A 14805-nucleotide genomic window follows, 5' to 3' on the forward strand; every position below is an offset into this window, starting at 1 on the left:
GGCTGTTAAAGAAAAGTTGCATGCTGCCCAAAGATAGGGACCTGGGGAAGGTGAGAAGCTTAACCAAAGTTGTTTTGTTTTGTTTTGTTTTAACAAACATTTTGTTCTGATTGATCAGTGGGGACAAGCAGTTCGGCATCTAATTTATGAAGCAAAGAATGAGAATTTGGAAGGTGTGGATCTGGTTTTGTTATAGGAAAACGAGGGGAACATCCATGATTCTTATCTAAGTCATGTTGGGAAGGGTGGGTGATCAGAGTAGACCTTTTCGTGGAACACAAAAGGGTGGGGGGTTTCTTAACCTTTGCTGTTTTTCAGAAACACAGGGCTCAGGTAAAATTCAATGTTATCATCATAAAGAACATTTTAGATAGGCACCAGAGATGCTCAAACTATGTCTTGAAATTTCAAAGCACAATTCTATAAAATCACTTACAGTCATCCTGTGAGGTTAGAAGTCAAATATTTAGAGGTTCTTCTTTGAATAAAAGCCTGAATCTGGCTGTTACATTTATTGTTTGTTCTAAGTGGCATATTTATACATACAACAAAATAAGAATGGCATCTGTTAGTATTTAAACACCTGAAAACTGTAATAATTCTATATCTAAAACTGGTAGTGTTTTTATGGATTACATATGATATGAGTTTTGTCAACACAGAAAAACCTAGAATAAACAACCAGGCCTTCTATTTTCTCACTCAAAATGTAGCAAATGAGTAGATAATTACTCCAAAGTTACATATAGACTATAACTCTTAAAATAACTGTAGAATATAGAATATTATGTAGACTATAGAATATTATTCTATAACAAAATTTCCAAAGCTCCAAGCTATATATTTTGAGTGTGGCCAGCCTTCCAATGCTGATTCTGCAGTTTGTTGCAGAATCAATAGTTTTGTCACCTTCGTAAGTTATTAAGTCCTTTGTGCCTTATTTTCTACATCTGTAAATTGATTACACCAGTGCTCACTAAATTAAATGAGAATGGGAATGTAAAGTCCATTCATTGCATGTGGATTAAAGTCCCAGTAAAACAAAACAGCAAAAAAAAAAAAGGGAGAATTTTTGAATTAATAAATTCCTTTATGAATGAATTCTGGTAATATGAATAGTCAATACATGATACCTAAATAAGAACTGGCAGTTGATCAAGAAAAGATGCTACACTTCTGAGTCTACTCACCTACTCAACTCTGTTCCTTACTCTTATAATTTTTTTCCTAGAATAAAATCCAAAGGCATTCCATCCTCATATTTTTTAAACTTTATGAAATATTTGTTCTATTAGAACTAAAAAAATATGACAGATACATGCAGTTTTAAAAGCAAATCATTTTCTTGTCATACCCCTAGAGTTTCTTCGACTAACATAATAATAACTGAGTCATTATTCCTCTGAGAACTGAAAATGAATGTTCATAAATGTGTTTCTAAAAGCCATAATAACAAGGACTTTAAATGTCACATTTACTTACCTTTTTTTTCTGCCATGTAATTTTAATATATCGTTACATGTACTATGCATGATCTCTTTCTGTAGCATTATCTGGAAAATGTTGAATTTTTCTGTAACTGAGCCTGGAAGAAAAATCTAGAGGAATCTTTGAGACTAATAATTGTGTAAGAGGTGCTATGATTCAATGCTGGGGAATTTTTTGTCTTTATGAGCATCCTTGATAATATTATTACACTGTTTAATAAGAGTGTCAGGGAGCAATGGGGCGAACATATAATCCTTTAAGAGCAATTAACAAGAAAGTTTTGATGGCTTACTTCTTCCTTGTATGTATGTTTCTGTCAGGGAGATTTCACTACTAGAGTATAGCACATCTTTTTTGGCAGCAATGATATGAGTCTGTTAAAAATTAAATTGGGCAATAACAGCAAGAGAAAATGGGACTATTCAAGAGCTGTGCTCAATTATCTGAGGGCTCTAAGAACAAAGTGAAGCAGCTGCTGCTAAGGAAAGAATCAGCAGTAGTTGCCAACACGCAGCGAAAAATCAACCCGATCATGTGGGCAAACATTTTAACACAGTATCCACTGTGGAACCTCAGCTTACCCTGTATTTAACCCTGGACAAAAGCCATAAAATCCAACAGACGAAAATCTCTGTTAACATTGTATATGGCAAAGCAACAAACTTGTGATCTACAGCCCTTGATATCTGTTGTTTTGGCTATTGTGTCATTTTCTACCTGGTCTACCAATTAGGGGGTGAAGGCATTAAAAAAAAAAGTAAAAGAAAATGCACGAGAATTAGTTTCCCCAACGTCATTTTTCTCTACCACGTGCCTAAAATGAACTAAAGAAGCCTCAGCTGAAAGTGGAGTGGGAACAGGCCTGTAGGGGGAGCTCTCACACCCCACCACGCATCGTCAGTTGCTCCAAATAGGAAGAGACTTAATCCTGCATCTCTGACAGGAAGGTGCCTCTACTCTACTACCAAGCAGAAAGAAAGAAACTTCTTTCCACCCCATGACGGCCCAGTTAGAGACTAGCAGCCCAACCAATGAGAAGTCGCCATATTTTTGGACTCCCAGCTTCCTCCAATGAACTCTGTTTATCACAGCCCCTCTCAACTCCCCTCTTTACCCTATAAAAGCAGGTTCCCCCTTCTTGATCTCTGGATTTGCCTTTGGTCTGCCATACCTTGCGTCTCCCAAATTGCAATTCCTTTGGCTATTCCTGCATAAACTCACTTTTACTGGTAAAATAACGGGCTATTATATTATTAAAGTTGACACTTGTATAGACAACGGATACCTACCCATCCGTCACCACTTAAGGTGTCCATAGTAGGTTTGTTTATAATCTGCTTTGTGGGTTGGAACAATGAAAGAATGAAATCCAAACCCTTAGAGGTTAAGCTTAAGTACATTTATCAGATCCATAGCATTAAATTATTGTTGTAGTTCATAAAGTCAATGTCAAGTGCTTAAAACTTGCAAATACACAAACACACAAAGTGGAATTTTTTCATCTTGAATGCTGGCATTTCTATGTCCTCAACAATAACATTTCAACATTGTCGTTTTTCAGATTAGTATACCAAGATTCAAAGAGGGTAAGTGAATTTCTAGAGTTGCAACAATTAAAAGTACCTACCTCAAAGGGTTGCAGTATAAATTAACTAAATAGGTATGACTTAGAAATACTTTATGATGGTGTTCAGCACATAGAATGTGCTTAGAAGTGTTTGCTCTTATTATGACCACTGTTTTCAAAAGATTGATTTTTTTGCCTTGCATTGCAAAGCTTGAAACGCCAGCTATGACTAAAGCATCAACTGCCCTTTTAGAAGAAATGGAAACACTCCAGGACTGACTTTCAGCCAGGTGCTCTGCACTTCCTGGAGTGATGCTGGCCACAAAAGCAATGCTCCTAGAAGATAATGCAGCACCACATGATTGCAAAGTCAAGGAGGTCTACCCCCCAGAAACACTCAAAGGATCTTGATTTAGATTTGACCTGTGCTTGACAGCATTATTGGTATGAAGCAGGCAAAGTTCCAACCAATGGGCAGCCCAGACAATGGAGGGGAGATCCTGGGGATGTGAGGATGGCCCCACAGAACACCCTTACTCAGCTGTGTCATTCCTGACATCTGGACACAAGCTGGCTTCAGGACTTGAGTCCAAGCTTACACATGCCTTAAGTTACAAGTGATGGAAGAGAGGCAACTGAAGCCATGCTACATTTTTATTCTTATAACGACTTCGTGTTGTCTTTTGATGTTTACAAAACATTTTTTTCCAAAATATTATCTCAGTAGTTCCCTATAAAAAGAAGGGGCAAATATCTTTATTAAATAATCATAATGTAAAAAATAGTATTAAGAGGAAGGTACAAAGTCACATATCTCCTCTGCAAAGTCATTTCCAATCCTACTCCTCTTAAAAAAAATAGAGTAGCAATGCTAAAACCACCAGTCTCAGGCTGGATAGCCAGGCAGTCTGATTATAGAGATATTTGTTAATATTATGGGCTTCACGGTTTGAAAATGCCGCTTCCAACAGGGGTCAAACAAGTGTCACCAGCAGAAGCTTGTGTTGGGTTGAGTGAGTGAGGAGTTGAAGGGTGCTTGCCCTTCTAAAGGGGTCAGCTGCTCCCAAGATCCAATGCTGGGCTGATACCCTAATGGGATTTCAAGATCTTCTGAAATTCTTCCAAAGCTAGAAATTCCAATTTCAATGTGAATTCTCCCTATTTTAAAATTAGATAACTAATTTAATTTTGTAAAAACACTACTTCAAACACAGAAATCCACAAGTGAGATTCTGCTATGTCCAAACCCTTTATCCCAACAAGTGGGAACTTTAAATCAGAAAGCAGTCTTAGAAAAAGAAGTGGGTAAGTTTTATAGCAGCACTAGGTGGTAGTGGTGGGCAGTATAAATGCTGTTTAAGCACTGAGGGTACGGTGTTGCTACCAAGGGGTAGCTTAGTCATGTGTGGTGACATTTGTCTCCCACAGTCTTTAACTCTGCCAGTAAAACCACCTCTAATATATATATATATATATATATATATATATATATATATATACACCAACTATTTTATAGGAACATTTTGAAAGATACTACAGTTTCAAAACTGGTTTAAATTTTGGAAAGATTTTAGAGGCTATTAAAAACTAATACAATTAGATTTAAGTGAAAAATACTGAAAAACTTGTCATTTTTATGGTTACATTCACCATAATTGAAAAAAGAGTTTCCGTGGTCTGAGAAGGAGGCAAGGAGAGAATTCGTGGAGAGGGGAAATGGGGACCATATACTGTGATGTCAATTTTGTTGGGATGGTTGATTCAGATTTAACTTATACACTGCTTTTTTAATAACTAATTTTTTTAAAAAACTAAAAGCTAAAGTAGATAAAACATGGACAAGTGATTGAGAATACTATGAAACTAAGTTACGATTAATTCAGTTCTGTGCAACTGAGGAAAAAAATATGTCACAAAAGCATAAAGGCAGTGGGATAGTCATGCAAACACAATTTCAGCAGATATCCCTGACCTCTACTCCCAACTAGTCCCTAATTCCTTCCTCTATGAGACTCTGGTGCCAATAAAGAGACTAGGAAAGTGGAAATACATCCATAGTTCACGTTCTGTCTGCATTTTGTAGTTGCAAGAACATATTTCTTGGAACACAAGGAAAGGACTATATTTCCCTCTTGGAATGAACAGATAAAAATTACTTTTATTTCCCCCTATGCTGAATCACATTAGTCTATCCCTAAACCAAAGCACATACCTCTCCTCCAAAACAGAGTTCTTAAGACCCAACTTACCTATAAAAAATGCTTCTACTAATAAAAGTCAAGATAACCATCTGGGGATATGTAGAGCTTAGCTTTTGGATTGGATATAATTGTTTGAAATCCAGCTACAATTTATATTAGCCCTGTGACTTTCAACAAGTCACTGTATCTTTCTGTGCTTCACTTACATTAAGGCAGGTAACAACAGTGCCCTGCTGGACTCTGTCCCTGATAGGGTTTTATTATACCTGGGTACATTTGAAATCCTGGTAGGGTAGCATGAAGGGAAGCTGATTTGCAAGTGGCTGTTTAATTTTGTTTTTAGCAGGTGAAGGGGCAGTACAGAGGCAAGAAAATGGGGAAGATTTGTTGAATCTACACAACACCAAGCCCAAAGTGTGAGTGACAGACCCTACAGCGATATTAGTTTCAGCACAAACTGCCAAGACCCACATTGGCAGGGCTTGAGCATTCATTCACCTCTTTCCAGAAAAACAGGATACGCTGGAATTCTGTAGCTCTATGAGTGATACGTCAGCAGAGAGCAGCAGAACAGTGGTGGAGACCATGCTGTTTAGCGGATGATACCAGATGCAGGTTGGACACATGCTTGGCCTGTTGTCCAAAGAAGATGCCCAGTAAGAGATGGAAGATTCCCAATGAAAGAGGTACTGGAATAGTGTCTTTTAGCAAGGTCAGAATTCTAACGTGAATACATGTAAGGGTACCACTAGGAATGCTAAGAAGTGTGCATTTTGACATTGCTCTTTTAATTTGAGCAATTTAGGCTGTATTTCTAACCATCTCAATTTTAAAGCAGTGTACTAATCATTGACAGCTAAACATGTTCAGCAAATCAAAAAGTTCTCTGTTAAAAAACAATATTTTAAGGCCTTAGAAGATAATTCTTTATCTCCTGATATTGGTGTTCTCTTTTGATACAATCTATTCCTACGGTATAAACCTTCTAGACCAAGTGGCTGTTGATAACTTGATGTTTTTAATGAGTGGTAATGCAGGTGACATGTAGCAATGAAGCCATTTGGTACTTTTTATTATTGCCAAGAAATCTTGATTATTAACTTTGTCCCCTAATTACTTTCAGGAACCATTAGCTTTCAATCCAAGCACATTTTTCCTCAAAAATGCCAACCATGACAGGAGCAAACCTCCTCCCTTAAAACATGTTACTCTTGCTTTCTTTAAATATGCCAAAGATGAAAGTCAGAAGCTCAGATAATGAGTGAAAAGTTGGCTTAAAAACCTAGTTATTTTGTAAAATTAGCAATAATGAAATCAGGTAGTGTCACAAAAATGTCAAGCATCCAGAAATCTACAATGAAATTTTCTGTGACACTCTCAGAAATAGTTCTTCTGACTGGTGGAAACACATTCACAAACTGAAATCTTCCCCAAGCAAATGGAGCAAAATCAAATTCATTAGTGTTTTTTTTTTTTTTTAAACAGATCTTAAATTTTATTTATTTATTTATTTATTTATTTATTTATTTTTGGCTGTGCTGGGTCTTCGGTTCGTGCGAGGGCTTTCTCTAGTTGCGGCAAGTGGGGGCCACTCTTCATCGCGGTGCGGGGACCGCTCTTCATCGCGGTGCGCGGGCCTTTCACTATCGCGGCCCCTCCCGTTGCGGGGCACAGGCTCCAGACGCGCAGGCTCAGCAGCTGTGGCTCACGGGCCCAGCTGCTCCGTGGCATGTGGGATCTTCCCAGACCAGGGCTCGAACCCGTGTCTCCTGCATTAGCAGGCAGATTCTCAACCACTGCGCCACCAGGGAAGCCCATTAGTGTTTTATATAATTACATAGAACAGTTGTCAGGGACGTGCTACGGTGTGTGGCACACAGCTCATGCCCTTTAAAAATAATGGATATATGAATGGATAGATAAATAAATGAATGAATAAACGCTATAATCAGTCAAAATATTTTGCTGCAAATAAGATTAATGGACTCCAGTTAACTTAAGTGGAAAACAAAATCATTGGAAAGATAATAGAAAGATCACAGAATGGATGGAAATCTTAGTGAAACTAAGAGATGAAAGCTAATGGGGAGAGTGACTCAGCACTCAGCAGTAAGAAGCAAATCTAAGGACACATCATGGAAACAACTGGCTGAGATGTTATGTGATGTAGCTGTAGATCAGCTGGTTTTACCATCAATGACCTCATGGTGCTCCCATCTCTGATATGAGCATCAAATATATAGACTATTGGCCACACTCCCAAGTCATCTGGGCATTGTCTGGCCCTTTGGGATTCTATAGTAGAAAGACAAGACCCATACTCTCAAGGAGACTCATACAGGAAATACTGCTCCAGTAGAAAGTGAGTTTAAAGGCAGTAAGAAAATAGCAAAATTCACTACAGTATTGTAGAGTATGATATCATCTTTGTTTTTGATATCTCTATATCTATACATATGGTAACTGATTAATTCTGATTAAAGGGCCATGAATGAGTTTATTTGCTTGTTTTCAGTTTGTCTGTATTTGTATTTATTAAAAACAAATAATTGGATTAAACTATCAAAGAAAATATAGAGAATTTTCTACTTTAGTTTACTAATTCACACATTCTTTTACTCAATGATTAATTCAATAAATGTTTATTGAATGACTATTATATTTTAAGGGCTATGTCAGAAACTAAATATTGCAATGAACAATATTCCTAACCCTTATAAAGTATACAGTAAATTAGAAGAGAACACATTACACAAATCCATAAAGAACTACACATTTGATATGGAAAGAGACCATAATTAGTTAGCAATATAAAGTCTAACTGAGGAAGTGACATAAAAGGTGATGCCTAAAGAATATAAAGAAAATTGGAGGTAGACCAATCTAGGCCAAGGGCACACTTTTCTGTAAAGAGCCATATAGTAAATATTTTCAGCTTTGCAGGCCATATGCCCCCCCACCCCCTTGCAATTGCTTAAGTCTGCCTTTGCAGAAGGAATGCAGCCACAGACAATACACAATAACCAAATGAGCACACCTGCTTTCCAGTAAAACGGCACACTCTTGGCCCATGGGCAGTAGTTAGCTGACCCTCTAGCTGAGCAAAGAGCACATTAGGCATGTATGAAGCCCTGAAGGCACAAAACCTAAATAGATAGTTTATCAAAACACAGGACATTCACTGAGAACTGTGCCTGAAATAGGAAATGCATGTTAAATACTTGCAACTGTATTCATATATCATATTGACTTAGAATTACAGTTTTAAACTAAGGTTTTTCAGACTTTGGTTTAAAAAGTTTTGGGTTTTGCGAAATAAATGGGAATTCTTGCTGTTTTATCCCATGGTATAAAAATACTATAAATGAACTTGAAATCATAGGTTATATGAAAAGTAGAAAAAATATGTCAATCCATCCTACTCTGTTGTTTTGATTTATTTATTCTAATTATCAAGATGTAAACTTTATAATTTGTTAGAAAGCTTTGCATTTTTTATTGGTTTTCAAATCCAGTGCAGCAGAGATGCATGTGCTATTTGGGATACGCAAATATGTGCAATATTCCCTCTGTTTATGATAATATCTCCTGTCTCATTTATTATCTTGTGTATTTCCTATCCCCCACCATACATGCACACATATGTTTTTCATTAAGCTTATGACAGACTTTTTGAATTTACTTTTTCCCCAGAACTAGATTTTATTTTTTATCTTTATTCAAAAATGTTTTCCATTTCATTAATTTCAGGTCTTATCTTTAATTCACTCTTACCTCAGTCTTAATTTCCAAGTGGTTAAGATAGTTTTGTGACCTTTTAAAATTTATTTTTAACTTTATTGGATTATATTCAAAGATTATTACCTATAAAACTTTTACCTTTCTGAATTGATGAAGCTTTTTGTGTGGTAAATACAAGTTTCAAGGACATAGAGAGATTTTTGAAAGATGTACTTTTTATAGATATTCATTAAATCATGATTAAGATTAATTAACTTCTTTTTTTAATGTTAGCATTGCTTAATTTTCAGAGTGGTTTATAAAAATCTCATAATCAAATTGATTTTGTCAAGTTCTTCTTGGATTTTTAATAATTACATTAAGTATTTAGCTGATTTCTTATTATTTTATGCATTTATGATGATCATATTTTTCCAGTGTGCCTTTTTTATATAAAATGTTTCATTTTATTTTAATTAGTAAGTTTTACTTTAAATTCCACTTTGACATATTAATACTGCCATTGTTTTTTCTTTTTAACTTGCATTAACCTAATATCTCTTTTACTATCTCTATTCTATCATTTTTAAGATATTTTAAGTGTATTTATTGAAAAAATTAACATTTTTATTTTTAAACTTGCATATTAAACCTCTGTCTTTTAAAAAGATAATTTATTCCATTTTTAATCATTTGTAATTAATTAATATACCTGATTCTTGTCATAAGCTAGGAGTTATTTCACATTGCTCTTCTTCTTTTTTCGTTTAGCTCATGTGTTTTCTGGTTTAAGAAAAAAACACTTTGTTATTTCCCTTTGATCATTAAGAAAATGTGTTGTTTTTATTTTATTAATGGTTACTATTTTTCCTTACCCTGCTCTCCTCTTCAGAGATTTCTTTTTTTTGTATGAAAAGAAAATAAAAAGTAAAGTAAATAAGATAACCCAATAAAAATTTTCCCAACCCAAAACCCCTAATTCCTCCTTACATTAACTTCAATCCAAAATTTAAAATGCATGGTTTGCCTTACTCTTCCTTATATTTTCATTCCATTGCTCTTCCCTCATACCACTATGAGAACTTGGACAGGAATACAGACGCAGATGTAGAGAAAGGACTTGAGGACATGGGGACGGGGAAGGGTAAGCTGGGACGAAGTGAGAGAGTAGCATTGACATATATACACTACCAAATGTAAAATAGATAGCTAGTGGGAAGCAGCTGCATAGCACAGGGAGATCAGCTCAGTGCTTTGCGACCACCTAGAGGGGTGGGATAGGGAGGGTGGGAGGGAGGCGCAGGAGGGAGGGCATATGGGGATATATGTATACATATAGCTGATTCACTGTTATACAGCAGAAACTAAAACAACATTGTAAAGCAATTATACTCCAATAAAGATGTTAAGAAACAAAAAAGCTTTATTTACTCTCACTCCCCATCTCCAACTCAACCCCTATTTTCTGGGTTTTGTTGAAGTCATTTAATGTTTTTATTTGTAATTATTATTATAATTACCCAAAGAATGTCCTTTTGGTTTCAAGACTCTAGAAATTTAACACTTAAGTTAATATTCATTTAGTATACTTCTCACCACTGACTCTTCATTTTTCCTAATTTTGAGTGTTCTTGTTCTTTGATGGAGTAGTTGAATAATTTTTCATGTGTTTTTTGACATAGATTACAGAAGCTATGCTGTTTAAATCCTTGCTTAACTTCAAATATCTTGACTTAACTCATGAGTTAGCTCTGATAGTTAACTGCTATTTTGGTGGGCATACAGACCTTGGAGTATAGTCCTTTTCACTCAGTACTCTTTAGAAGCTATTCCCACTGATTTCTAGCTTCCAATGAAGTAAATGTGAATTCTGTTCCCTGAACTTTTTTTTCTCCTTTTTGATAAGTTTTTCTGTATAGGCAAGTTTTTATTTCATCAAGTCATTTAATGTTGCAATTGAGTAACTGCATTGCTATTTTGTTCATGTCATGATCCACTTTTTCTAAGCAGCTCCATTTTGCTGTGTATATTATTTGTTTCTGCAGGTTGAACTGTCTCTAATACAACGTCCTCCTCTGGGATGGGTAGTCAATTTATATATATATATATATATATATATATATATATATATACATACACATGGCCACTAGGTTCATGTCTTGTCAATGGATTGCCTTCAACTTCACACACAGCTAGGTGGTGGTCATGTTTTCAACTCCATAACCATGGTAGAACAGGAAACCAGGTCATTCTGCTCCTTGAAGAGGAACATAAAAGAAGGAACCTTACTCACCATGTTTCTATTTCCATATCTTCCTGTGCAAGTAGAACATGGCCAAGTCTTCAATGACTTCTTACAGTAGAGGAAATAACACTGTGATAGTTAAGTTTATATCACTTTGACTGGGCAGTGAGTTGCCCAGACATCTGATTAAACATTATTCTGGCTGTGGCTGTGAGGGTATTTCCGAATGAGATTAACATTCAAATCAGCAGGCTGAGTAAAGCAAAGAGCCCTCTCCAATTAGGGTGGACCTCATGCAATCACTTGACAGCTTGAGTAGAACAAAAGGTAGAATAAGGGAGAATTTGTTTTCTCTGCCTAATTATCTTTTAGCTGGGACACTTGTCTTCTCCTGTGTTCAGGCTCAAACTGAACTTATGCCATTCTCCAGCTTTCAACAACAGATCTTGGGATTTCTAAGCATCCATAATCAATTATGTGAGTTAATTCCTTATAATAAGCATATCAAGTATAAGCATAATAAGTATACTTATGTGTACATGTTTGTTTGTTTGTTAATATATTCTTATATCCTATTGGTTCTGTTTCATTGGATTACTCAAATACAACTTCCTTACCTTCAAATATCTCTTATGATCAAACTCTCTGCTGGCTAGACCTACCAATATCTAGGCCTTATCCTGGGAACTTCTGTGCCACTATCTAGGCCTTCGTCTGGCCCTTAGACACTAAGGCTGCACATGTTTTCCTTCCATCCTCTTAGGATGATGAAATGAATACATGTCATGCAGATAAATGCATGTCCCTGCATCTGTATTCAGGAAAAGAATATAACTCAAAGGTAGGAAGGAAGGACAATGGAAGTGAATTTAGGTCTTTCTTGATACCTCCTCTAAGAAAGACTGAATTGAACATCTAAAATAAGACTGTGGTACTTTAAATATTCATAATACTTTGATTAAGGTATGCCTCTAGCTCTTTGAGATATTCAATCCTGAAAATATCCGGGATGGAGATACCATAGTATATGTAATGATAACATCTAATAATAGTATGATGACTAACATTTATTGAGCCCTTTTATAATGATAGGTAATTTATATTTATTATTTATTTTAATATTCACAACACCACCATGAGGTTGGCTCTACCACTTTTCCTCATTTTACAGCTGGAAAAAAAGCTGAGCTTTAGAGAATTTAATAATATATCAGACAATAAGTAAATGAGCAAGGACGAACTGATGCCTTATTCCAGTTTTTCTGCTCATAATCACAATACTATATTCTAAGTAATGTAATTCAAAGAGAATGAGAAAGAAATAACCCTGTCTAAAACATTTCAGCTTTTATACTCATTACTCCTACTTTCTGACTCTTCTTACTTTGAAATTTCCTTATCAAGAATATTTGAGTAAAGTAACTATGCACTAAATTTCAAAAGGCAATATTATTATTTAATTAGCAAAAACTTCTGTGACTTCACTAGCACAGGATACGATTAATTACAGGTAGCTAAAAGAACAAGTTTAACTACAAAAGCCTTATATACCTTGTATATCTCATAAGAAATTCTATCTGTTTACAGTTGCAATATGATGTACTAAAGAAAGTTTATACTTCTTGAACAAAATTTTCTAATCATTTATTATAGAAAACAATGCAATGATTTCTATGACAATTCAATCAGGCATATTAGTACAATATATTAAAACCAAGAGTTTTTTCTCCATATGTACTTTAATTGAACATTGTTTGGATTTTATAGGAGGAATTTTTACATATTTGATGTAGTCAAGGTATAGAAGGCACCAGTTACTGAAATTTGACTCTATAAATATAAACTATGTTGCTTAAACTTATCGGTGCACTTAGAAGCAATAAAGCAATGGTTCTGTAGAGCTTTTCTTTTTCTAAGAGAAATGTGTAACTAAATAAGCTACCCATTTTTTTAGTATTTTAATGTCTTTAAATGGCAGAGTGATTTTTATATTCTTATGAGCTTTCTTTTCCATTTCTTTTGGAGAATCATAAACATGCAACATTTATGGTGACATGTAATTCTTAGCTTGCATTTTATTATCTTTCTTGTGATTAAAAACTATGTTTCCAGGACTATCCCATTTTTATGGCTCATTTCAAAATTATATTAGATAATTTAATTACAAAATGGTATATGATTGCTTCTTTCAAGTGACTTCATAGAGATATTACTATGATTCTTTTTTTGGTTTTCTTAGAGGAAAGGAAGTAGTAAAGAATAATATGTTAGGTGTCTGTCGATAAAATAAAAATCATCCAATGTTTTAAGGCCAAATAATTGAAACCAAGTACACAACAGACTGATACCTTGAAGCATATAAAATAAAATTTGAGATTTAATATTAATAATAATTACTTTAAAAACTGAGAGATATGTATAATCTGAAGAGATTAGTTGCTTTGGGAATAGAAAATAGACAGTTGCTCTCAACAGTAGTTCAGGTGCAGAATCACAGAAAGTGTTATGGAGAATGATAGATAAGGAGTAGCAATCTCAACCTTAAGCTTTTTAGTTTTGATATTTGAGTGACTACACCAGTTGGAAATATAGGGACAGTAAAATGATGAATAATTTCTGGATGAGAGAAAATAAGTTCAGTTTTATATTTTACCAATTCAGTGTGACTTTTGACCATTCATAGAGAGATATCAGGTAAATATTTCAAAATGTGAATGTGGAACTCAAAAATATTTTTTTTCCATATCAAATGTTCAAGTGTTCAGATGGGATAGCATAAGAAATAAGTAACCGGTTTCAATGAGTTATATGTGGATTTTAACAAAAACAGCTAGAGACAAGAGGAGAATGCTTTTGGCTGAAGTTTGGTAGTGAAGGAAAGAAAAAGGCAGTACCTAATTTTAAAGGTATAAGATATAAAGATAGTAAAGATAGAACAATGTCCCCGAGAGAGGGAGAGGAGAAGAGTTGAGTCATAAGATTAAGAGGAAAAACTAAGAAGTTCATCCAAAAAAATAAAATAAAATAAAATAAACAAATGAACAAGAAGAAGGTCTTAGTGGTAAACTTCTAGTTAAGAATACGAGATATTATCTGTTGATTTAATTACTAGATTAGTAGATATTAAGTTATTTATAAACTACAAGGGGCATGTTAGTAGTATACTTTAGGAAGGTGAAAATAGTTTAAAAACTGCCTTGAAAAGAAAGCAAGCAAATTTTAAAAGAAACAGATAGATTGACCAACAGTATTAATGACTCATCTAATAAATTCCCAGTGCATATAATCCTGCTGTGTAGCTTTATCCAGCACATTTCCAACTGGGAAGAGCTGTGCTCTTACCTTAAAATCAATCCATGTGGAGGAAGGAAGTGGAGGATGTAACTCCCCAAGAGAAAACCATAAAGCTCCTAGCGGTTAATTTAATGGAAAATTTTCATGACTTTGGGATAAAGTATGGTTTCTTGAACATGGTAAAAAGTTCTAACCATGAAGAAATTAAACAATATTTAAATTAGGAAATCGTATTAATCAGTAGCTCACGTTAACATGTGAAGTGCAGAACACGGAGTTAGGATACATTG

Source organism: Balaenoptera acutorostrata, chromosome 4 (genome assembly GCF_949987535.1).
Source record: "Balaenoptera acutorostrata chromosome 4, mBalAcu1.1, whole genome shotgun sequence".
Taxonomy (NCBI): Eukaryota; Metazoa; Chordata; class Mammalia; order Artiodactyla; family Balaenopteridae; genus Balaenoptera; species Balaenoptera acutorostrata.